This window comes from Topomyia yanbarensis, chromosome 2, assembly GCF_030247195.1.
Source record: "Topomyia yanbarensis strain Yona2022 chromosome 2, ASM3024719v1, whole genome shotgun sequence".
NCBI lineage: Eukaryota > Metazoa > Arthropoda > Insecta > Diptera > Culicidae > Topomyia > Topomyia yanbarensis.
Window position 1 is genome coordinate 173689206 of NC_080671.1, and position 27441 is coordinate 173716646.

At 40.2% G+C, this 27441-nt stretch overlaps 1 protein-coding gene across 13 annotated transcripts in view; it reads left to right on the plus strand.

Annotated features, from left to right (window-relative positions):
* The window catches only part of LOC131682154 (dual specificity tyrosine-phosphorylation-regulated kinase 2), a 382133-nt gene that overhangs the window by 195300 nt on the left and 159392 nt on the right, over window positions 1-27441 (plus strand). The window contains exon 1 of one of the 13 annotated variants that reach the window (XM_058963406.1): window positions 15287-15371. The exons of the other annotated variants lie outside the window; for them this stretch is intronic. The gene's annotated coding sequence lies outside the window, so the exon portion shown is untranslated. Of the gene's footprint in view, window positions 1-15286; window positions 15372-27441 lie in introns of those variants that run through there. 13 annotated transcript variants of the gene reach the window in all.

The window sequence follows — 27441 nt, forward strand, 5'->3', positions numbered from 1 at the left end:
TCGCAATGAGTTCGGTGCGGGATTGCGTTCTAAAAAAGGACCAATTGTCACATTGGAAATTGGATGATGTGATTTCCTGTTCGTAAACTGCCGGGACGTTTAATTTAAATGAGATGAAAGAAAGTGGTCGATCCTGAAACTGGCGAACAAGCTTAAGGCACTGAATTTCATTGCGTTTACAGTTGAGTCGCGATTGTACATATGTAGCGATATTTTCTTCTGATTCATTGGGTAGGAATTTTGTTAAATAGTACCAGTTTCCAGGGGGGGGGGTGCTACCAGAAGGGCAGTGCTTTGGCTATTAATTAGGGTTGTATTATTATCATTGGAATTTAGCGGCTCGGCTGCGCTACTACATTCTTATTGTTTGTGCGCAGGAACCATATGGAACTGAGTTGGCCCTATATACGGTACATTTGAAATAACAGAAATATTTGCTTGCCTGGAGTTATGAATGTGAAGTACACTTTGGTGTTGCGATAAATGTCAGCGATAAATGTGAAGTACACTTTGGTGTTGCGGTGACAATTCTGGATTGCGTCGGGTTCATGAAGCGTATATAACCTCGTTAAGAAATTTCCAACAGTACCACTACTTAAAAATAGCCCTAATCAATCCACCTAATCTTAATAAAATTGAATCGCTCCCTCTAGTTATTTCAAGTATTAATATTTCTATAAAATGTTCCGCATAATTGATTGCTCCAATAATCTTCCTTCTAAAAATCCTAAAGTGCATAACTATACAAAAAATACACAAAATGATACCCCCCCCCCCCCTAATCTTACGAATATTATATTATATCAACTTTTTTATTTAGAAGCTAACTGTAAAATTTCTTCAGTAACATATATAAAAAAATAATATTCAAATGTGTAAACCCCCAACTTTAAGAAATTCAAAATGTAAAACAAAGAAAAAATAGCACCATTAAGCTAACGCAAACATGCCTTATCAAATAAACGAATTGAATAAAACAAATAAAATAGTTATGGAATTTGCGTTTTGACTTCGTCTCATTAGAATCCGACACTAACTTAGTGATAGGACTAAGCTAGTACCGGATTGACTAAATTTCAACAATTAATACTACATTTATATCTTTTAAGAGAATTTATTTTTAATTCCATACAAACTTTAAACGCGGTGCGCAAATCCTGGGAGTAGCCAACCGCTCTCAAAATTTTCAGTCATTTTCATCACAAAAGGAATTAAAAAATGATCGTGATTAATTTTTTTACAACCACAACCCCGTCTAATTGGCATGTTCTGAAGAGCTATTGAAAATGCCTGTTCTTTAACGCTTTAGAAAGCACTTACTTTCTATGTCTCTTCGTTAAAAAAGTTATTTTGGTGACCTCTATGCGTTGAAAGTGAAATCAAATTTCTCGAACCATAAAATTCTTTCGGAGGCGTTATTCAACCAAAACTCAGACTCGTGACGTGACTACCAACTCCCGTGCAAAACAGTCTCTGGCATCAGTTAGTTAAACGTTTAATAAATCCTCCTAACATAACTCAGGACTACAAATTAACTTGGAGCTGGGTCGATTAAAATTTCAAAGATTCGTTTGTTCTGGGCAGTCAAAATGCAAAGGCAAAGAACTATTCGTCGTGGTTTGTACTCGAATCAAAACATCAAACTGGATCCCCATCAAGTTTCGAAATTCAGACCAAAATTTGTGCCACGAACTACTGATAACAGCACACATTTTTCTCTGATAGATAAGCCGCTTTCGTATAACCCTGATCGAAAGTTGCGTATAGACAAAAGGGGACTTTTTGTTGGCATCATATCACGATACACGAACGTTACGAAACAAGTGATTCATCAAATTTGTTCGAAATTGGAGAACATTTATCTATAAATCGATTCGTAGAATAAAACCTGCATTCCAATTTCTGTTCGTTCGAATCTGCAGCTTTTAGTTGCCTGTTCGCATGTGGTGCATTAGTTGTAATCATCAATATTGATATTGAACGGTAATTAAACATTAAATTTGTAAATCAACTCGGTTGCGGCTCACAGGCGTCGCAAGCATCGACCTGAAATTGAGAGGCTCGTGTTTCCACTCTATAACTACCCGACTCACTTTCAAGAAGTAACGAAATCAACACGAGCACGCTTCCAGTCAATATTTGCGCACATAAACCGTCTAATGAACGGGTGTGATTTACGCTTGACTGCCGGTATTAACCGAGCTTCGTTTGATGGACGCTAGATTGGCTAACCTTGGTCCATAAACTGGTGCTATTTTTCGAGTCAAAAATAACTTTTAAAGTTTTCGCACTGAACCTTTTGTCACTGTTAAGGGCGGTCGAGCATTTAACCAAAATAAACTATGTGTTTGAATGAAGTGTTATTTCCCGTTCGAAGGATCGCGCAGTTCAGTCGGAATACTAACTTATTCACTAGGCAGTGTTTGATTTGTCACACATGAAAACTAAATTTATAATAATACAAAGCGTCAATACAAAATCTGAAGCTCGACCGCAGTATAACGGAGCGAAATTATAAAAATATTGATTGGCCATTGGATTAAAGCATTAACATTGAAAACTTCAGTAGATCGTTAAAAGCGATAGTTAATCAAAATGGGTCAGCATTGCATTTTCTCCCAGTTCGCAAATTCACAGAGTCAGAAATACATTCAGTTCCCTTATAAAATATATCGATTCGATTCTATCTCTTCGCACGGTGCATCACATCGACACGCGTGCGAAGATACGACGCCATCCATGTCGGACATACAAGCATCTTTAACTCTTGTGCTGGTTAAATTTAGAACAAGTTTCGTACAGCCAAACTAGTATTGCTTCGAAATGTACACAATCAATCAGTTCACAATCTGCAAGATTCCTTGGCATTAAGTTGTTTAGCTTGGACGGACCAACCTACGAGACGCGTAGATTTCCGTAGCAACAGCAGTGGGCAAACGTCGCGTCAGTCCTCGTCCCGTGTTTTATGCCGTGGCAATTTGCCAATGCAATTTTCAATCGCCGACTCGCTGGCAACCAGAGCACGCGCTCGAGGGAATTGGGGAACGAAAATCAATCAAGACTGCAACGATTACAGCCATTTTCCCCGTGATCCTTTGACATTGTTCACTTCCGACTTGATTGGATTGAACTGTGGTGGTGAGTGGAGGTGACATTCCGAAGAAGCGCCACAATCACTCCTTGGGGTTATGTTTAGCAAACTACATCGGACTTGACCTACATCGCACAGTGGCAATTAAGCAAATTGTAAGCACACATTTTCAAGGAACGTGCTATTCTATAACTGATTCCTCACTTTTTTAATGATAGAGAAGACAATTTCACTATCATTTCATTAGTTCCAACAGTGTTGGTGTTAGGGGCCGGAGACTTCAGGGTTGTAGGGGCGTCACTGTTTATAGCGAAGTGGTTTCCGAGTTTTGGAAATAACATCAAATTCGTGAAACCAGAGACAGGCAGTTAACATCTTTGTACGTGTTCCAATCAATTGATTTGGATGGCGTGATGTGGAGCGCACAATTGCACAGCCAATTCCACAATGCTTCGGATTTTTCGTCAATAAAGAGATTTTAATGCGTAGAATTCGTTAAAGTCAGCGCCATTGCGTTTCAGGAAACCAAGTGTTGCAAAATCCTTCGCCGTCGTCATATCATGATCCGAGAAGTTCAGTTTTCTATCAAAAACCACTCCCAAATCACGAATAGAGCCCTTTCTTGAAGCCGGTATTCATAATGGATTAGACTGCGCGATCACCTGAAACTTATCCTCTTCCATTTATCAACGTTTACCTACATGTCATTCAAGAGGCACCATTGTTCAATATTCTGTAGGTCATCTGCAAGTGTAGCATAGTCAAGTCCAGAAGCAATAGATCGAAAAGACTTTAAATCATCGGCGTAGAATAGTTTAGTTGAATTAGAATGCAGTGGTCGTTTATGAATACGAGTGGTCCCATGTGACTTCCTTGAGGAACTCCGGTTGCTTATCAAGTATGCTAGAACGTATTGAAGCATTACAAACGAAAGCACAACGACTAGGAAGATGAGATTGTACCCATCCAGTTAACCATGGAGCAAAACCTAGTCTCTACAGTTGTAGAAGAGAAATGTTGTGTAGTACTGTATCGAATACTTTTGAAAAATTAAAACATATTGCGTCGGTTTGTTGACGCTTCTCGACAGCGTACGCGTCAAATTTGAAGTAGTAGAACGTTACTTTACAAATACGTGCCGATACTCGTCAATGACATGAGAAGAAGCAATCTACATTTTATTGTAAACAAACTTTACAAGCACTTCAACTAAACAGTTCAAAAGCGAGATTCCTTTATAATTTTCAACGTTGTGAATGTATCCAGCCTTGTGAATTGGAATTATAGCAGCTTCTTTCTATGCACTCGGAAAGAAGTTTTCAATGATTGAGCAGTTGAAAATAATGCTAACCGGAAATGACAGCGATCGGACGCATCCTTTTTTGATTAATGGAGGCAAGCAATCCTTGTTTGACCTTTCAATTAGACACTGGAAAACGCTTTCAATATGTCGGTTTCACTTACATTTGGGCAGGGGAGGCTGAAATTATACGACGGAGAGACAACTGGGTTGTTGCGAAAGTGTACTGCACACAGATCGCTTGCGTTGTTTTCGAAGAATGTTGCGTAAACGACGAAGTTGAGCGGAAGCGCTCGGAGCTTCCGTAGTTGTGTAAAATGCGGTGTAACGGAGAGTCGGAAACGCCAAAAACGTGAACTTAATTCACTGGAGGCCAAACCATCGAATATATTCACAGGGTGTCTTTGGATGATTTTTATACTGACAAGGTAGAAAGATGGTGTCTCCAACAAAGTTTAAGAAATGGTCGTAATGCAGAATTTTGTTAAACAACTTGTACTTGTAATAGTTAAGGTTGTCGATTTATAAAACGTTTTCTGTGGCAACACCCTTGAATTTGGATTTTTTTTAATATAATTTTTTTCACTGTGACTTTTCGGGCAAACGATGTTCCAGATAAATGTTCCGGTATTAAAACCACATAATATTGTTGAAGACTGTATGTGAAAATGTATGTATTCGTTTCAAAGTTATTGAAGAATTTTAAATTTTTTATACCAACTTCAACCAAGTATAAGAGAGAAATGTGCAAACCAAAATGCACGAGCAGGCACTTTTTTCAATGTCTAGACTATGTACAATAAAGTTAAAAAAGTTTGGCTCGTGGCACACAAGAACCCTATGAATAGGGTAAGCTTACTTTATCGTGTTTTTTTGACTTTTTCGATACAAAAATCAGCAAAAATATTTTATTTTTAAATTTTTTCGCGAATTTTCGTAATTTTTGGTTTGATATTCACTTACCAGAATAATTTTCACTTATACCTGATTATTTCCGATTTCATAAACGTTAGAGCAAAAATATGGAGTTTTTAATATCAATGGAGATCCCAAACTGATATATACTCAAAAACACATGTTATAATGATTTTAGTGCCTACAAAAGTATGTTAAACCATTAATTACAAAATTTGACGAAAAAATCAAAATCTTAATAATGTATTATGATTGTACCGGTTTATATGAGAAATTCCTATGTGACTTATGCGATAACCACGCTGTAACTTCGGAACCATCAGCCCCTTGGTGAATTTTAAGCTGATAAAACGGGTACATTAACAAAATGGGGACATATATTTTTCTTTTTTTAAATATTCTTAAGATATTTTTCTTTAGTTCCTAAGTATAGCCACACAGCCCTTTCTGATTATTTACTTTTAATTTCCCTTAAGGGGGTCTGACAACGCAAAATTTAAAAAAAAAAACAATATTTTTATTCTTACATATTTCGGATCTCTAAAACATAAAAAAACATGCTCAAGAAACGATTTACTGAAATTCAACTTCGTTCGTCTGCTAGAGCCCATCAAACAACTAAATATCATATGAAGCTGATAAAATCGGGTCAACAAACTGATAAAATCGGGGGTAGACAAAATCGGGGGCTGATAAATCCGGGTCTTCACTGTGCATCATTGGTACACCATGGTGTTACCAGTTCTAGGGAAATTTGCTATGTGACCGTACTCTTCAATCCGTAACTCCGGAACTGAAAGTCGGTTCAACTAAAACTCCAATAGCAGCTAATGGGAACGTTATACTGTTAATTTGAAACTAAGTTTGTGCAAATCGGGTCAACCATCTCTGAGAAAATTGAGTGTGACACTATTTGACACACACATGCATACACAGACATTTGGCGTTCTCGACAAACTGAATCGAATAGTGTAAGAGACTCGACCTTGCGGGCTTCGGTTGAAGGGTCGAAATTCCGACGAATTGCATAACCTTTCTATAAAAGAAATGCAAAAAGATGCGGAATCAGCAGTCTCAAAAAATCTATTTTTCTCAAAATATTTTTTTTCGGTTTTGCATAAAATCTCGTCGTTTCATGCATTTTAAAGAGGTTTGGCATCGAAAATACGAAGTTGATTTCTGAAATTTCATGGGACCCCCCTTTGAAATAAAAATTTTAGCTCCTGCTTATATGGGAATTTCTTACGTGTCCGAACGATTCATACTATATTTCCGATCTGTAGAAAATTTCATAGCAGTCTATAAGAATAATATACCTTTCGTTTGAGACTAAGTTAGTGAAAATCGTCCCAACCGTCTGATGTGAAACTGATGTAAGTTTATTAATTTTGAAAGTTGTTATTTTTTTTTTAATTTTTGTTAACGTGACTTTAAATTTTTGAAAATTGGTGATTTTTCGGAGCTCTTCCAGAGCCGTCTATGGTGGTCAATGTGACTAACAAGATTTCGATGGGCCGTCAATGACCAAGAACTGCAAATGTGAGATGTTTGGCTTCTATTTTAGCGAAAAGAAAATCCTTTTTAAAATCATCGCGGTATCGGTCTGAATAGAAGTTTTCTCTGTGGCCACACTCCACAACCCGTAACTCTGCAACAGAAGGTCGGATCGAAATAAAATTTAATAACAGTTTTTGGGAACGCAATATCGTTATTTTTAGATTAAATTTGGTCAAATCGGTCTAGTCATCACTGAGAAATCGATTAAACTGTCATTTTGAATTTGAGTACTTCCGCTAGGGGTTCCGGAACCGTCGATAGCGGCCAATATGGCCAGAGAGACTTTGAATGACTGTTAGCGACCTAGAACTGCAAATCCAAGCAGTTGTGGACACATTTTGGAAAAATTTTCTCCTTTATACATTCATCGCCATATACCGTGAAATCGAGATTTGCTGCGTGTTCGAACTCATCACCCTGTAATTCCGGAAACGGAAGTCGGATCAATTAGAAATTCAATGCTAGTGAGTTGGAACGCTGTACCTTTCAATTGAGTTTATAAAAATCGGTGAATTATTCGCTGAGAAATCGGTATGACATTAACTTAGGGACTTGGCAAATTCCATGGAGGCATCAAGAACCGTCATAGGTGGCCAATGTGGTCAAAGCAACTTCCAAGGGTCATTAATTATCTAAACACGCAAATCCAAGTAATGTTGCACGCAATTTAATATGTTTTTGCATCATTTGGACATCATGGTGGTATCAGTTTATATGGGAATTTGCTGTGTGATCGTACTCTTCAACCCGTAACTGCGGAACCAAAAGTCCGATCAATAAAAAATTCATGGGAAGGCTGCGTGATCGTACTCTTCAACCCGTAACTCCGGAACCAAAAGTCTGATCAATAAAAAATTCAATAGTGACCCATGAGAAGGTTGTAGTTTTCATTAGAGACTTCGTGAAAATCGGTCCAGGCATCTCTGAGAAAAATCGGTGAGATTGTTTGACACATACACACATACATACATACATACAAGAGAGAAGGTCGCAATAGGTACCCAGACAGTGGCCTTCACCTTCTATGGAGCAGCCATGTCGCTCGAAGCGGCGGCCGAGTTCCCCTCGAAGGGCAAAGGCAAGGGCAATCGCAAGACGGCGTCGAACGCGAAGCGCCCTAGGAAGTCGCCAGGCGAAACCCACACCACACGGCGTGCAATCGTTAAGGCCAAACGCCGTTTGGCCGAGGTAAGCGAGGGCGAGAGTGACCTCGCTGGGCAGAGCGATGGTACCAGCAACCCGGCGCAACCGGGGCAGGGGGGCCCAAACCCCTGGACGCTGGTCAGCAAGAAGAAGCCGGCACTGAAACCGGAGGTTCCGCGGCCCGCGAAGAAGGCCAAGGACAGAGGCGAGGCCTTGTGGTTAAAAACCGACAAGGACAAATACGCCGACGTCCTAAAGTCTATGAAGGCGGCCGAAAGCCTCTCGGCCCTTGGGCAAGATGTGCGTAGCGTGAAACGCACCAACACAGGAGAAATGCTTCTGGTGCTGAAACAAGGCGCACAATCTAGTACGGCGTACAAGGCCTTGGCCCAAGAGGTCCTTGGTGAAGGTGCCCAGGTCAGGTCGCTAGGGGCGGAAATGACTCTCCAGTGCGAGCGGGCCTTTGTGCGATTTAGAGGGGGACCCTCTGGCACCCAAGTAGCCTACCTCAGGCTACTGAAGGCGGATGCCAAAAAGGTAACCGAGAAAGGTAAGCTGAAGATCGGCTGGTCGGTATGCCCAATTAGCATACCCCAGCCGCCTTCAGTGGATAGGTGCTATCGGTGCCTTGAGTCCGGCCACAAATCCTACGAGTGCAAGGGCATAGACAGGAGCAAACTATGTCATCGCTGCGGCGAGGAGGGGCATAAGTAGCGGGGTTGCACTGAGGCGCACAAGTGCCTTATCTGCACCGCTAAGAAGCAAGCCCATAAACATGCTATGGGTGGACCTTCGTGTCCCTTCGGTGAGGTAAACAAGAAGAAGCCGTGAACGTCACACAGCTAAATCTTAACCATTGTGCAGCAGCCCAACAGCTGCTGTGGCAGTCGGTCTCGGAGTCGAGGACAGATGTCGCCCTCCTATCAGACCCGTACAATATTCCGCCCGGCAACGGCAATTGGGCGTCGGACGGGTCTGGAATGGTGGCAATCTGTACAACGGGACGGTTCCCGGTTCAAGAGGTAATACACTCATCCGCCGAGGGTGTTGCGATTGCCAAGATCAATGGCGAGTTCTATTGCAGCTGCTACGCTCCACCAAGGTGGCCCATAGAACAGTTCAACCAGATGATCGACAGGCTCTCGTCAGACCTAGTGGGTTGGAAACCGGTAGTCATAGTGGGAGACTTTAACGCTTGGGCAGTGGAGTGGGGCTGCCGCTGCACAAATAGTAGGGGCCAAGCGCTAATGGAGGCGCTTGCGAAACTCGATACTGTGCTAGCTAATAAAGGCTCCGCTAGTACATTCCGTAGAAACGGGGTGGGGGCATGGATTGACGTAACATTCGCCAGCCCAAGTCTGGCTCCAGGCATGGAATGGAGGGTAGACGAAGGCTACACCCATGGCGATCATCTAGCAATCCGCTTTAGGATCAACTATGGTGTGCAGCATCCGAGGGCGAGAGATCCCTGTCAGGTACGCGGGTGGAAGTCCAATCACTTCGACAGCGAAACTTTCACCGTGGCCCTTGGACTGGAGGCCAACACCGACAGTCTAAGCGGGGATGCGCTGGTAGCTGTTCTATCACGCGCGTGCGACGCCACTATACCGAGAAAAACCCTGCCAAGAAACGGCAGATGCGCGGTATACTGGTGGAGTGCCGAGATTGCAGCTCTACGATCAGCCTGCCTCAGAGCTAAACGTAGGATGCAAACAGCTCGCACCGAGGATGCAAGAGAGAACCGCCGTGAAGTGTTTCAAGCTGCGAAATTGGCCCTTAACAAGGCCATTAAAAGCAGCAAGAGAGCGTGTTTCGACAACCTGTGTGAGAGTGCCAACGCGAATCCGTGGGGTGACGCCTACAGGATCGTGATGGCCAAGACCAAAGGGGGCTCTTCACCCCCAGAACGGTCCCCGGACCGGTTGGCAAGGATTATCGAAGTACTCTTCCCGTCTCGAGCCACAAGCCCCTGACCCCCTGCACTACGAGACAGTGCGGGCACGGCCGAAACGGTGGCTCCGGTGATGAATGAAGAACTACTCGCAGTGGCTAAATCCCTAGCAATGAACAAAGCTCCAGGGCCGGATGGAGTTCCAAACAGCGCTCTCAAGGCAGCGATCAAAGCGAACCCGAACATGTTCAGGCTAGCTATGCAGAGGTGCCTTGACGAGTGCCGTTTCCCCGATAGATGGAAAAGACAGAAATTGGTGCTGTTGCCGAAGCCCGGGAAGCCGCCAGGCGACCTATCGGCGTACAGACCAATCTGTCTGATCGACACGACTGGCAAACTGCTTGAGAGGATTATCCTCAACAGGCTAACCCCGTACGCAGAAGGTACGGACGATCCAACGAAAAAGGCGAGGCATTCGATACTGTGCGTTAGTGACACTTGACGTGAAGAACGCATTCAACAGCGCAAGCTGGGATGCCATCGTCCTCTCGTTACACCGGCTTAGCCTACCGGTGGGTCTGTACCGGATCCTGGAAAGTTACTTCCAGAACCGCGTACTGCTATACGAGACCGATGCCGGTCAGAAAAGGGTTCCGATTACCGCCGGAGTCCCGCAGGGCTCGATCCTAGGCCCGGTGCTATGGAACCTCATGTATGACGGGGTTCTGAGACTGAAGTTTCCTCCTGGGTCAAGATCGTCGGCTTTGCCGACGACGTAAGCTTGGAGGTCTACAGGGAGTCAATCCCTGAGGTAGAACTAACCGCAGAACACACGATCAACACGGTGGAGGAATGGATGAGCGCGAGAGGCCTCGCTCATCATAAGACGGAGGTAGTTATCGTCAACAACCGCAAGTCGGCACAACATGCAGTTATCCATGTGGGAGAAGTCGCGATCACTTCACAGCGAAGTCTGAAGTCTCTCGGAGTCATTATAGACGACAAGCTGAGCTTCGGCAGCCACGTCGACTATACATGCAAGGGAGCGTCGACTGCTGTTGCGGCTCTATCGAGGATGCTGTCCAACAGCTCAAAGGTGTGCGCCAGTAGACGTAGGTTACTGGCAGGCGTTGCCGTATCTATCCTCAGGTACGGCGGCCCGTCATGGTCAGGAGCACTGAGGGTAACCAGTTACCTACAGAAACTGGAGAGCACCTACCACGTGATGTGCCTCAGAGTGATATCTGCCTACCGCACGGTATCACACGATGCAGCAATCTACCGCCGGAGAATTCACGGTAGAGTAGATTCGCCGCCGTGGACTACCCGACAGAATCGTGACGAAAAGGGGAGCTAATTGGCTCACGAGACAAATACCGGTACAGAGAGAAATTCCGTTGCCGGAGAACTCTCAGTCGGAGTAGGATAATATCAGAGTTCATCTCGATAAAGCTGGGAGCTAAATGGCTTAAAGAAGCGGGTATCAGTGTCGGGGGAAATTCCTCCGTCGGGGAACTATCGGTCGGAGGACTATCCAAGTAGATCGTGATAAGGCCGGAGCTGAATGACTCACGGAAACACGAGCTAAATGACTATAGCAATTTTCGTCAACCCCCCATACGAAATTTCTGCTTTAATCCAATTAATGTATAATTTCAACCTGTTTGAATTCATAGAGTGTTTTATTGTTAACTAAATTATTATAGGTAGATTCATAGAAATTTCCTCTTCCAAATTTCCAATCGAGGCTATTTTTCCATGCATTTGATGAACATTGGAGATGGAGAGTATGTCATACGATTTTTATGGAAGCTATAAAACTTGTATCCAAGGGACCATTCATAAATTACGTAACGCTTTTAGGGGGAGGAGGAGGGGGTACGAGAAGTTGTGACATGTTGCGACATAGGGGGGAGGGAGAGTAAGTTAACTCGTTACGTAACATGTTTTCACCGAAGAAAAAAAAATCTGAAGGAATTTGTGACGTAATAGTGGAAGGGGAGTTGGAGAAATTTGTTACATGGGGGAGAGGGAGCCAATTTTGGGCAATTTTAGCGTTACGTGAATTCTGTAATCACGTGGGCGGTCTTGTCACTTTCTGACTATGGTTTCGATCATTTAGCACCATCATCAAATAATTCTTCAACGTCAAGAAATTCTATATCACTTTCTTCATTCATTTCAATTCTGCTATGTTTTGTTCAATTATTTGCTCAGTCTCAATTGATTCTTCCATCTTGCTTCCAATTTCCGACGTTTATCATTGGTACACATTTATTAGATTAGATATTGCCTCGGAAAGAAAAATGACATACACCACATAACATTTCTGGATATTACTATTATTTCTTGATCATTATCCTACAACTTTTACCCACTTGGAGCGTATCCAACCATCATGAAGACGCTTCTTTTATCTAACTTTGAACGCTCAATCATTCTTCGATTGAACGTGTATGAAGCAAATTCATCGGAGTGCAACTCTCATGCAGCATTGTTCTTACCTTTTCCATAAGAGTTCGGTTCATTATCTCGATTGCCCCATTTTGCTCTGGTGTATAAGGAGCGCTAGACATCATTTGTATTCACTGTGCTATATTTCTACTTAGTGGAGAAAATTTAGGTAAAAAATCCCTTTCTTGCGAGACATCACACGGGACTAGGAGTGTTGTCATTTTTGAAGCTAGCGACAATTCCCCAAACATTCTTCACTCTAATACTCTCGTTATCAGACCTCAGTTTAGAAATACGAAGCGAGAAATGACAATTAATAATAGTCCATTTACACTTTTTATCTGTAATGATAACATGTACTGTTTCATCAAGTACTTTCGCCACATCTCTTCTGAAAACAATTGTTTTTCAGTAGTTTCAATTCGAGAAACATAGAAGAGATTTGAGCTCAATTGTGGAATAAAAATCGCATCGTAGATGTTACTGTTACGCTTTTTATTCGTTCTTAAACTTCACATTCTTTTGCCACTAATACCGGTGCCAGGTTTAGCGGTATCGATTTTCCGCTCACTAACCGCTTTCATTCCTTTAAACATGAGCTGAGTTGCACCTGAATCTGTCACCACTAGAAGGAATGTTGTCGATTGCACCGGAAGTTTTTGTGTCTCCATGCTGTGAACATGAGCATCCCGAACAAAATTGTCGTTCAGTCTTTTCAGTCCCACTCGTATCATGAAACTGTCATGTGATTAAAGCGATATCTACCTGAGGTTTATATTGCTGTTTCTTGGACCTCCATTGTCAGAAAAATCGTTGTTTGTGACCTGGCTTATCACATTGGTAGCAAACAATTTTCTGTGGTTTTAACGTTGGTTGCTTGTCGCTCCCAACCATCGCCACTACCGATCAAAACCTTCCGCGTCTAGAAAAATACGTCTTATTTAGTCAAGCGAAATCTTTTCGAAGTCGTCCTTTCTCACAACCGACAACATTCCGTGAATATGTTGGTATCTCTATGGTGCGCCAACAAGCAGCGTATTCAGCTGATGAGTATCCTTCCGGAAGTTGCGCTAGTGCACTGAGTGCACGCTGCTCGGAAAATCTAGCGAAATCGTTTTAGCGCACCACCGGTTGCTCGTTCAGTGGGCCATTTGCGCGACTTCCTTCAGGGATACCGGCAACAATCTCTCCCATGCTAAAACTGTCGAATAAGCTCTTCGTGAAAAGCTAAAAGCAATTTGAGAGATTTAAATCTCTGTATCTTGAGCGTGTGTAATCTTGCTCTCAGCTCAAGCATGGCTACTGCAACTTTCTTCTGGTAAACTTAATCCAACCGTGTCATTATCTTTCTTGGTGTGTGCCATTTTACATATCGTCGCTGTTGTGCTATCTTATGACAAACGCCATTTTGGGGTAAACTGAGTTAGATATGCCACATTACTTGTTTGAAAATCAGAATTTTCAGAATTTAGAAATTCTACTAGGTTACTTAGATATAGCTAGAAACAAGATGAGAAATTATGAGTTTTTTGCTTCAAATTACTATATCTAGGGATTGGCTCAAGTTATATTGAAGTTTTAGACGGTTTTATGTGTGAAAATGTCTGAGGAACACAATGGCATAAACATTTTCGAAAGAAAATTATACGAGTTGTGAGAAAAACACAGTTTTAGTTTTGAACTGGAAATAAAAGATATTTGGCAACACTGTAATCATGAATAACAATTTTTTCTATATTCCCTGTTTCATTTCCTTTAAAATGCATTTCACCGAATGTTTATAGACCATATGAACCCAAAGATATGAATAAAAGTTAAAAAGTGATGATTTTTTTCTATGGACAATTTTCCATGCACGATTATGACACGTCATATTAATTTTGTCATCAATACACGCATATGACACGTGTGAGTGCGACTTTTGTTTACATTCATAGTAAAAACTCGCAACATAGTCAACCGATCTTCGTAATGTTTGAGAGATTAATGCAGAATAGATAGACGCATCAATTGTCTTCTTTGGATTGTTTATACCATCTATAAGTTTCAAGATATTCAATCTCAAACTTTAAAAATCGTTTTTCTCGAAATGTGCTAAATGGCGCTTGTCATAAGATAGCACAACAGCGACGATATAGTACACACTCCATCGGTTCATCGTCTAGTGTAAGCCTTCATGGAACCATCTGGTTCTCTAGAAGCCTTTAAGGACCGTAGTGAATCCAGATCCAAAGATAACCTTGGCAGATACGCGTGTATTTTGACCACAACTTATGTTCTTCATGTATGATAACTTGCATACCTGATTGAAGTTTGATCCGTGATAGTACAAAAATGACTCAACATATATCCCGAACGGTTTATTAATAGTTACCCCGATTCCATAACTGAAGCAAGAATCGATGCCGCAACAGGTGAAGTCAGCCGAAGACAATTTGCTATTCCGGTTCGGTAGTTTATTGATACAGCATACCACCCACGTAATATCATTTACGGCACAACATTCCTCCGGTGGTTCTACGAAATTCGATCCTATGATTAGATTTACGACCTCATGCTATACCGGCAACGAACCAAGAATCGATACCATCGTTGCCTGGCAGTTTAATACATATGTCTTCTTTTTCATGACCGAGGTGCTATGGGAGTTCTATAGATATGCCACCGCGGTGTTCTGAGATAATTCATGTGGGATGATGATATCGAGAGTCTGTCGGTAGATACCAGATAAGGGTTGATTTATTAAATTTCTCTTTATTACGATGTTCTTATTTTAGACTGGGTGAAAACGATGCGCGTTGGCACCGAAAAATGCACTGATATATTAGGCATATCAAATAAATTATTACCTGCTAGGGCAGTTACATTTGAATTGATGATATTTAAATTCATTATAGTTTCTGACAAAATAACTGAACTGTTTTTTTTTGTTCCCTTCCAGGTACTTTGGGATTTCAGGTGGCCAGTCGATTATAAACCATTATCGCCACGCATCAACTCTCTTTCTATTGTTAACTAGGGTAAGATAATATAAATAAATCGTTTCATGTCAGCATGTTTTTGCATTCTTGCCGATGATATATAGTGAAGACTCTTTTTTATCCGCCCCATTGGTGAATTTTAGGCTGATAAAACAGGGACATTAACAAAATCGGACATATTTTTTCGGTCTTTTTACAACACGAAGTTATTAAAATATACTTCTTTAGTCACTAGATATAACCTCATAACCCTTTCTGATTATTTAGTTTAAATTTCCCTTAAGGGGGTCTGACAATGCAAAATTTAAAATAAAATTTAAATTTTTATTTTTGCATATTTCGGATCTCTAAGATAAAAACCGATTTAATCCACCTATCAGTGAGATGAGACATGTCTTACACATATCACTGTTGTATTATCCATTAGCTTGCCGATCACACGCTAAATTTACAAGCAACTAGATGTGAGATGTGCACGAATAACGCTTCGAATTAACTGAATAAATTAAAGAAAAATAATAAAACAAAACGAAATTTAAAATAAAAAAGTTATTCATAAAATGGATAGAATGATTAACATAAATCAAATTAATAAAATAAATAAATCAAATTAGGCCAAATTAAAATTAGACGATATTAAAACGTAATGAAATTAAGAGAGTAAATTAAATTGTTTCAGGATAACAAGCTATCATACAATAACATAAAGGACTGGCTAAACCGAATTGATAAAATTAAGAAACTGAATAAAATATGAGAACTGGGAAAAACTAACCATTTAATAAAATAATTAAAATAAATAATATGAATAAAACCATAAAAATTGGAATAATAAAATAAATAGGGTAAGGTGGGGCAAATCCGACCTACTAAATGGTTTTGGCTGTAAAATGCTCATTTTACATCGGATCAAGTCGTTTTATATACCAAATTAAAGGTTAGACTTCTGGACAACTTTCAATGTATATTATTTTATTCCTATCTTGGGAAAACTTTGAGATACAAGTGTTTTACGAAAACGTTCATTTTTGCTGTTTTCAAAAATGGTGGGGTAAACCCGACCGCCTATGTTTTTGGTTGATTTAGTATAGATACTACCCAAATTTTATGGATTTATCATTGAAAATAAATCAATGAATGTTATGTTATTGAATTGTAGCATGAAGAAAATGGAATTCAATGTCAATCTTGGAATGTCAAAATCACGAGCAGTAGTACGTAAAGATATTCCCATTATTCTCGGAGCAATTACTAGACGAATACTATATTCATCGCGTTTTTGTATCTTTCGTTTGTAATTATGAACCATTGTGAAAAAATAATAAAAAACCTGTTTTAATCCACCTGGCGGTGCAATTGTGCCTTTCTCATTTCTCTAAACTATGGCTTTTTATGTTCAACATAATTGTGGAAATGTCCATTACATTCTTAGTACACTTTGCACTTATACACAATGGCATGCCAGCCACGAACTTGATGAGCTACGTGTCGACGGTGAAACACTTGAAACAAAAAAATATCATACTCCATTAGCCTAATCAGCATTAGATCAATGTTATCTGCTTGCTAACTCATTTTGTCATGCGGGGGTGGGTATGTGAGGGGGGCGAAAGTCCCATGAACGAACGACTCCCCAGCTTAAATTGGTATGCTTTGTAATATAGTGGTGGTTTAAAGATGATGGGGTTGAAAGGGAGGGGTATGATATGGTGGTCTGAGGGTGATTTAAGGAGATTTTTAAAGGAGGGGAGTGAACAGTAGAGGGGGGGGTGTAACCCCTCTCCGTAAACCATCAACTACGCCCCTGTTAAAATCCAGAATGCGAGTCGAAAAAAAATAGGGATTAGGTTGATGTTTTTCAGAGTGATTGCATAACCTTTCTATATGAGAAAGGCAAAAATGTGCAAAATCCAAAAAAGTGAATCTTCGTCAATTTTTTTTCGTGTTTGCATCAAATCTCGACGTTTTATGCACCTTGAATACATTTTGCATCAAAAATAAAAATTCTATTTTTAATTTTTCCTATAGTTTTTATGAGAAATTTCTGTGTCCGCACTCTGAAACCCGTAATTCCGGAACCAGAATTCCGATCGATCCAAAGTTCAATAGCAGCCGATGGGAAGGTTGCACCTTTCATTTGAGACTAAGTTTGGGCAAATCGGTTCAGCCATCTCTAAGAAAAATGAGTGACATTATTTGACACATACGCACATACATACACACACATACACACACACATACACACATACACACACACACACACATACACACACATACATACACACATACAGACTTTTTCCGATCTCGACGAACTGAGTCGAATGGGATATGACACTCGGCCCTCCGGGCCGGGATTAGGTTGACGTTTTTCAGAGTGATTACATAACCTTTCTATATGAGAAAGGCAAAAATGTGCAAAATCCAAAAAAGTGAATCTTCGTCAAATTTTTTTCGTGTTTGCATCAAATCTCGACGTTTTATGCACCTTGAATACATTTAGCATCAAAAATAAAAATTCTATTTTTAATTTTTCCTATAGTTTTTATGATAAATTTCTGTGTGGCCGCACTCTGAAACCCGTAATTCCGGAACCAGAATTCCGATCGATCCAAAGTTCAATAGCAGCCGATGGGAAGGTTGCACCTTTCATTTGAGACTAAGTTTGGGCAAATCGGTTCAGCCATCTCTAAGAAAAATGAGTGACATTATTTGACACATACGCACATACATACACACACATACACACACACATACACACATACACACACACACACACATACACACACATACATACACACATACAGACTTTTTCCGATCTCGACGAACTGAGTCGAATGGGATATGACACTCGGCCCTCCGGGCCGGGATTAGGTTGACGTTTTTCAGAGTGATTACATAACCTTTCTATATGAGAAAGGCAAAAATGTGCAAAATCCAAAAAAGTGAATCTTCGTCAAATTTTTTTCGTGTTTGCATCAAATCTCGACGTTTTATGCACCTTGAATACATTTAGCATCAAAAATAAAAATTCTATTTTTAATTTTTCCTATAGTTTTTATGATAAATTTCTGTGTGGCCGCACTCTGAAACCCGTAATTCCGGAACCAGAATTCCGATCGATCCAAAGTTCAATAGCAGCCGATGGGAAGGTTGCACCTTTCATTTGAGACTAAGTTTCGGCAAATCGGTTCAGCCATCTCTAAGAAAAATGAGTGACATTATTTGACACATACGCACATACATACACACACATACACACACACATACACACATACACACACACATACACACACATACATACACACATACAGACTTTTTCCGATCTCGACGAACTGAGTCGAATGGGATATGACACTCGGCCCTCCGGGCCGGGATTAGGTTGACGTTTTTCAGAGTGATTACATAACCTTTCTATATGAGAAAGGCAAAAATGTGCAAAATCCAAAAAAGTGAATCTTCGTCAAATTTTTTTCGTGTTTGCATCAAATCTCGACGTTTTATGCACCTTGAATACATTTAGCATCAAAAATAAAAATTCTATTTTTAATTTTTCCTATAGTTTTTATGATAAATTTCTGTGTGGCCGCACTCTGAAACCCGTAATCCCGGAACCAGAATTCCGATCGATCCAAAATTCAATAGCAGCCGATGGGAAGGTTGCACCTTTCATTTGAGACTAAGTTTGGGCAAATCGGTCCAGCCATCTCTGAGAAAAATGAGTGACATTATTTGACACATACGCACATACATACACACACACACATACACACACATACACACACACATACACACACATACATACACACATACACACATACATACAGACTTTTTCCGATCTCGACGAACTGAGTCGAATGGGATATGACACTCGGCCCTCCGGGCCGGGATTAGGTTGACGTTTTTCAGAGTGATTACATAACCTTTCTATATGAGAAAGGCAAAATTGCAATAAAAATATATTCCAATTTTTGAATAATCATTTCCTTAGCAAAAAATCGGTCGGATTTACCCTACCATTTAGAGGTCGGATTTGCCCCACCGCGTCATTTTTCATTACGATGCAATTAAAAAAAATGATGAAAAAGTTGGACTAAATTCATCTATGCACTTTGTAGGCCTTTAATCAAAGAATTTAAATCCACTTACACTTTTATGCTTTCACTTTAACAATATGAAATATCCTGTAGTCAATGATACACAAAAATCAAATCAAAAGTTGTAAAAACAATAATAAGGTTTGATCATCTCAATGTAGACTAATAAAATGCTGTCATACCACCATTATAATTATTTTCGATGCTCTACACGACAACATTGATATTAGTTCGCTTAGTGCTTTCGATTTTCGATAACAGAGGGGGTCGGGTTTACCCAACGGTCGGATTTGCCCCACCTTACCCTAATATGAATAATATGGATTAATTTAACTCTTTCATACCTAATTATTTTGTCGCATATATAGGGTTCCAAAACCGTTTTTCTTAAAAGTGTTAGAGTAAAGAAACACGATAAACCTGTTATGATCAAGATAGATGCTTCTCTAGCAGTGTTAGAAGCTGCTGAATTTTTACATACTAATCGTTAATACACATCTCCTGCAAAGTTTTCAATAGTTTGGGCAGAAAAGGTAGCAAAAAGCAGTCCAAATTAATAAGATTTATCAGTTTTCAAAAATATTTGAAGAAAACGAGGATATATCAAAATATAATTTTTCACCGATAACTGAAAACGTCTCTGGCAGCACTGCTCTAGTGAAATCGAATCAAAGCAATTGCAATAACTTGAGTTCTACGGATCTTACTCTAACTATTAGCGCTCAAATAAACGGTGATTGTCACAATTATTAGTTTTACTTTTTTGTGAAGAAAGCTTGTCCAAGCCCAAAGTTATACTGCCCATTAACGCATTAATTTGTCCCGTTTTCTATCTTTATGGAACTGATTTGCGAGCATGGGCAGTAAAGCTATTTGAAAATGTTGTTCATAAATAACAGGATAAACAGAGAGTTAATAAAATCAATAAAATGAATAGAATGAATAATATAAACAAAATAAAGAATTTTTATCACAATAAAAATGTTTTCTGTCTTTTTATCATTTTTTTTGATTTTGTTTGTTTTTAAGCAGTTAAATGATTAAAATGAAAAAATCAGCGATATTAAAAAGTAATAGAATTAATAGAAGAAATTATATTGTATCTAATTAATGTTCTAGATGAAATGAATAAAGTGAATGACTGAACAAAATTAGTCAGATTATTAAAATGAATAAAAGTGTGAACCGGAAAAATATCAGAAAAATATTAGAAAAAAGTGAATATAATAAATTAAATGAATAATTCGAATAAGATACATAAGATAATAAACTGATCGGAATGCATACAAAGAATTAAATGAATACAATAGATAAAATTAGGTCACATAAACAAAATAAATAAAAACAATGCTTAATGAAAAAAATCTTTAAAATGAAATGATCATATATTTATTATTAGTCAAATATTTAAAATGCAAAATATAAACCAAACGAATATAAAACATTAAAGGAATGAGCTGGAAAAATGAGAATATATAATAATATTTTAAGAAAGTTGTCGAAATAAAGTAAATGAATAAAACGAATTTCACGAATTCCAAAACCATTGTTTCAGAATATTCTGAAATGTTTGTGAAAATCCCATTGTAAAGAGCACGTTTTCGTTCTTCTTTTCTTGGTCATCAGAAAATCTAGAAATCAGGAATTTGTTTTGGAATTAAAAGATATCTTTTTGGTTACAGACATCTGAAAAATTCTTATGTATAGAATGGAATTTTCAGGTCCAGTATTTTAACGCGTAAATAGTAGAAATAGTAAACTGAGAAAAGGCCACCTGTAAATAGTATTCATTCGCATTGAAATATCTAGAAAAGAGTGTCAAGTGTCCAGGCTATGTTGGCAATTATATTATTGTCGATGGCATAAAACTCGTACATGCAGTCGATTACAATGCAGTCTTATTCCACCCATCCTTATTACTTGCGAATTGTTTCGTTCGGAACTCTCGTTCTGGAGATATGGGTTAATGAGTCCTATACAAAGCAATACCATTACAAAGAAATGGTTCAAACTACCAGAATCAGTACTTAAATTCATCGAAAAGCCAGTTAGTATTGAAAGTGCCCCTGGACTGCTTTGAGACACGAACATTCTTGAAATTACATGTCGTATTTTTTCGCAAATAAATATCCTTTTAGTCACATTGATCATGAAAAATGTATATTGGGGTTTTCAGTACAACTCAGTGTCAGTTGTGAAGAATGGTAAATGATGGTTAGAGCTGTGACATTATTTTTGTTTATAGTGCGAAATTTTGATTCCTTAAATCTTTATTTTCAATAATGCAACTGATCAATTTTCACTACAATTTTGTTATTCAAAAATACAGTTGCTCTTAGTGATGCTACGAGTATAATATGAATATGAATTATATTAGAAATCCATTTTCTCACTACTAGGAGGATTACTTGATGTATTCATATACCATCCAACGTTTATGTCACGAGTGAACACATTGCTCAATCCAACGGGTAAATTCATCAACTCTGGACAATGACAGTGGATGTAGCGTAGTTGGTAAATCGATTGCCTTGTACACAGCGCACCTGGGTTCGAGTCCCGACCCCGCACATAGGGTTAAAAATATTTCATAAGAGATTTTTCTAACCCGAAGATGCGAATGACCTTACGGTTAAAACCTCTATAATCGAAATTAAAAAACTCTGGACAAATTTGCACTTTGAAGTGAGTTTACACATTATTGTGTCTTTGAAATGAACTTGCTTATTAATTTTTGAGAAATAGGTAATTGATTATTAAATAAACTCACAAAATGTTTTCGGAATCAAAATCCTTCAATCACGCAGATGTATTTGCATACCCGGATATTCAAAATCGGTTTAGTTAGGTTTAAAAAACCAGTAAAGCAATACTCTGTATGGAACGGTCTCATTTTTAGTTAGTGGAAATTGGTAAGCGTAGAATGAAAATATAAAATGTTTAATATCTCCGCCGCTCGTGAACGGATTTTGACAATCTATAGCTTGTTAGAAAGGTATTTTCATAAGCTTTTTGTTTCTGTTTATTTCACGCGATACAGATGCCTTGTTCGAATGTTATTCGCTTCAAACCAGCCCTGTTTTGACAAAATCACCCATATCTCAGAAAGTAAACAACATATCGAAAAACAAAAATAATAGTGTCAAATAGGAGCGTTAGGCCTAGTTTCATTAAGATCGGTTCAGCCATTGCTGAGATAATTACAAGACATTTTGAACATACATACATACACACATACACACACACATACAGACATTTTCTCAATTTGTCGAGTAGAGTCGATTGAAAAAGTTTTCAAAGTTTGAGTGAATCCTATACATTTCTTTTGTAAGAAATGTAAAAAAATATATTCAAGAAAGGATTTACTCGAGTTCAAAAAGCTGATAGAAGGTGGTAGACAAAATCGGAGGCTGATAAAATCGGGTCTTCGCTACACCTTAGTACAGTTCTTTCGAGTTAAAAAATAGTAACATGAAAAAAGACTAAACCGATTTTTTAAGGGGAATTATCATGTAAATGGCCAAAATCATATTGCATTTTTGCGCCTAGCTTACAAAAAAGTTTCCATACTAAACACTCAAACTATTCTTTGTATGAAGACTATATTTTAGATTTTATTTTTTTGTTAAAATATATTCGTTTATTTGAGAGATTATAACGCGCAAAGTCGGCATGTTTTTTCGGTTGATTACCGGATTGCAAGAGAAAGGCTTGGGCGATTTTCATAATATTGGCTCGAATGGAAAGGCAGAAAGAATATCGGTCAAGATATAATATCAATAAACAAAACTTGGAAATCCAGGGTGAATGACTTGTTATGTTGAAGCTTCCAATAAATATTACAATACTTGGAAGTCCTAAGAATGACGATAGAAATAAAAATATGAAAAAACTTAACGGGAAAAAAAAAACTCCAGTGATTGCTATGACCTCTCCCTCGTACCATGGCATTGCTTTCAAATTCAATAATACTGTAAGAGATATTTCAGTATGTATACTACCATAACTAGCCATGCAATCTTATGGCGTTTTCGATTTTTCTTGGTGCTACACCGGTGTAGTGCAAAGAAAGATATAGACTGATTACACTCAAGTTTGAATGAGTGTAGCACCGACTACACCGATGTAGTGCACTGTCAAAGACGAAAATGCCACTAGTATTCATAATTGAGAAAAGCAAGTGGATTAAAATAGGTTTCGCCTTCCCCATATGGTCGATGTTAAGACAGACCGGACTAAGTCGCAAAACATCAAAAAATTAGATAATGATAGCATTAGATAAAGAAATTCTTCAGCTACATTCGACTTTTGCTAGTTTTGAAATATCTAACAATAAGCAATAATTTCCTATTACAATGTAAAGGATACTGCGATCCAAACTTTAAACTCGTTTTTCTCGAAATCAATAAATTGTCACTTAGTCCGGTCTGACTTACCACCGACCATATAAAAAAAGCTATGCAACCACTCTATAAATAGACCTTTTAACTGAGGCCCGGAGGACATATATCATTCGTTTCAACTCGTTCTTTTTAAATAGTAAGGTTTAAAGTACTTAATAAGCCTGGCCACACTACTTTTACAGTAAACGGCAAGTTACGACGGATAGCCTAGAACAAAGTTTCAAAAGCCTACCGATCGCCAGCATCTAGTTTAACCCGCCTATCCGCCTTTTAGTTTACTTTGTTGGCACTGTGTGGGACTCACGACTCACGTTCGTGCCTAATCACTAAAAGCACTCCTTACACTTTATTCGTCCTTCTTCCCTGCGGAACTACATCAAGGTATTTCTTTGGACCCCTTTTACACCCGCAATTCCTTCTTCCACCCCGCATACCGAAATGTTTCTGATGTATCCTCCACTCTCACTATACTAACCTCCCACCCCTAACATTAAGCTCATGTTGATTAAGCTAATTAAATATTATACTTTTTTGTTTGAAGGGAGTCAGCGTCGACTTTCTTAGTAAATGTCGGATACGTGTTAAATATATTAAGAATGTGAAAGACATTGCCACACAGAGGTGTAGCAGCGGGGGGGAGAGGGGGGGGGGAAGGAATGTAATATATTCAAAAATTAAAAACAAAAATATGCCAAATGTTTTAAATTGAATTCTCAAAGTTTTATTTGCAAAAGATATCTTCTAATCTTCTTACCTTGTAGTGAAAACTGCCGACAGATCTCGGTACCGACATTTCGGCTCGAAGGCATCGAGTAGATCGTGGTGAAGCGGGGAGCTAAATGGCTCCTGGTATCGTGACAAAACGGAAATCAGTACCAAGAGCAATTCCGCCACATTCTGAAATCCTTCACTGACAGCGAACGTGGACCAGAGAGTGTGCGAGATGTATCGCCATAACGACCACCAGGCGATTCGCTACAGCATCGGCCAACGGAGCCCTGCAACTGCGCGAAGAAGGACGACCAGCAAGCTAAAGTGGAAGACGTAAGCCTTAATCAAAGACCTCTTTGTTAAGTCACTTTGGCCGGACAGCGGAATCAAGAACATTGATGCGGCTGATCTAACGTTGCAATGCCACGTAAACTAGAACCACGAAATAGACGGCGTCCAGCTTACCGGTTAAATGAATAGCTCAGTACGTTACATGCAGCTTGTCTCAGAGCCTGCAGGTGGGCTCAGAGAGCATGATCGCAGAGTGAGAGAGGGGAGCGCAAGCAACGTTCCGGGTAGCTAAGACCGCTTTAAAATGGGAGATCAAGCTTAGCATACCAGTTTGTCATAAGGAGCTGTGCTGAGAAGTAGATGCCAATCCCTGGGGGACGCGTACCGAGTCATGATAGCGCAGATGAGGGCCCGTCGACGCCAGCCGAAATGTGCCGGGGAAGCTAAACATAATCGTTTAGAATCTCTTCCCGAAGCAGGATCCAACTACCTGATCAACGACGAATGGCAAGTGACTAACGACGAGTGGTGCTGAAAGCTGCGATCCTGGCATATCCGGACATGTTATGCTTATGGATGGTGCTGCAGAAGTGTCTAGATGAAGGCAATTTCCTTGAAATGTGGAAGGTACAGAAGCTGGTGTTGTTGCCAAAACCAGGGAAGTCACCGAGCGATCCAGTCTCGTATGCTCGGGAGTGCTGAGAAGGCATCAAAACGGAAGCTGATGAAGGAGCTCGATACTGCGCTGTAGTAACGATAGAGGCGAAGAATCCGCTAAACGGCGCCAGCTTGGAAGCCATCGCCCCAGCGCTGCACAGAATGACCATGCCAGATCCTGAAGAGCTTCTTCCAGAGTAGAGTGCTGCTGTGGATGTGCTGATCAACAGCAACTACATGGGGATGTGCTGATCAACAGCAACTACAAAGCGGTTTAGCGGATGCAGATAACCGTCGGAGGGCACGTGATTGCATCGAAACGTGCACTGAAGCAATGGGGAGTGATAATCGTCGGTGAAGGCAACGTGCGCAATAGTAAGGACCATACCAAAGATAGGTGGCCGAAGAAGCAGTACGAGACGTCTACTATCTAATGTTTCGTCATCCATACTGCGATATGGGGTTCCTGCCTGGGATGCGGCGCTAAAAATCAAGAGAAACTGCGAAAAGCTGAAAAGGACGTTTGGGCTGGTGGCTGTACGAGTTGCAAGCGCCTAGAAATATTGTGGGAGGTAGTATGCGTTATCGCCTGAATGATCCCCATCTGCATCACCCTGGCGGAGGATAACGATTGCACTACTCGAAGAAACACCAGAAACGCGAGGAAGGTAGTAAGAATCGATTTGATGGCGAGGTAGCAGCATGAATGGGACAATATGGAGAAAGGAAGACGGACATACTGGTTCATCCCAAACTTGTCAACGTGAGTCAATAGAAAGCACGGAAAGGTGACCTTCTACCAGACACCGTTCCTGTCGGGCCACGGTTGCTTCAGGAAGTATCTTCATCGGTTTGAGCACGCAACGCCACCATTGTACTCGGAGCGTGCGAACGTCAAGAAGATACCGGAGCACGTGGTCTTTGAATGTCTGAGGTTCGAAGCGACGTGCAGGGAGCTACATAAAATAGGAGAACTGGGCATCAACCCGGATAATCTAGCTTGCAGGCTGACAAGCGACGTAAACACGTGGAACGCGGCCAACATAGTGGTGATACAAATCATGACCCCCTTACAGCGAAACTGGCGTAATGAACTGCGAGAAACGGTTTTGGAAGAGCAACCACTACCAGGGAACTCTCCGCAGAAGCACGCTAGATCCACCGCCGAGGACTGGTCGAGTAAACTGCGACAAAGCACCGAGTATGGGTTGTCGGGTCGAACCGTACGCCACGCTCCACCTGTAAACGTCGGACTGACCTCGGCACTCTACCGGTTGATCCAATAGAAATATATCGAAAACCAAAGAAGAATCGTTATCGGGAGAACTTCTGTCGCCGGGGAACTCTCCGTCAGCGTAAGCTAGATTCACCGCCGGGGACTAGACTGGGTGGACCACGTCGAGACACCACCGATCGCGAACTAGCGGGGGACTAGCGAACCGGACGTCCTGCTCGACTGGAATCGCCGAACTGACCTCGGCATCTGGCTGGTTGGCTCGGTTTAGGGAGAACTTCTCTTACCGGGAAATCCTTCGTCGAATTATTCTAGGACCATCGTCGGAGGCTAGAGCGAGTAGTTCGCGTTCAAGTCGGGAGCTCAACGAGGAAGTTGTGCTAAGTGGTACAAGACAGCCGAAAGGCTCAGTAAATTAGATAATCTGAAGTTTGCTGCCCTGATTGTTCTGGTAGGAGAAGAGCACTAATTTTCGACCCAAAGCTAGCTACTGCTTCTACTTCCACACATAAATTGCCACGTTGGTTTAATACAGGTTTTAATGTAGTAAATGCTCGACAGAGTTGGAAGTGGATAGGTTAGTTAGCCAACTTTCCTAAGTTAGCAGGCTACGCACCCTTATGGCTATTCATAATTTACACTTTTAGGTGGGAGGTGATACGACAAAATGTGACATGGATTGACATATGGGAGAAGGGGATTAAGGCAGAACATTACGA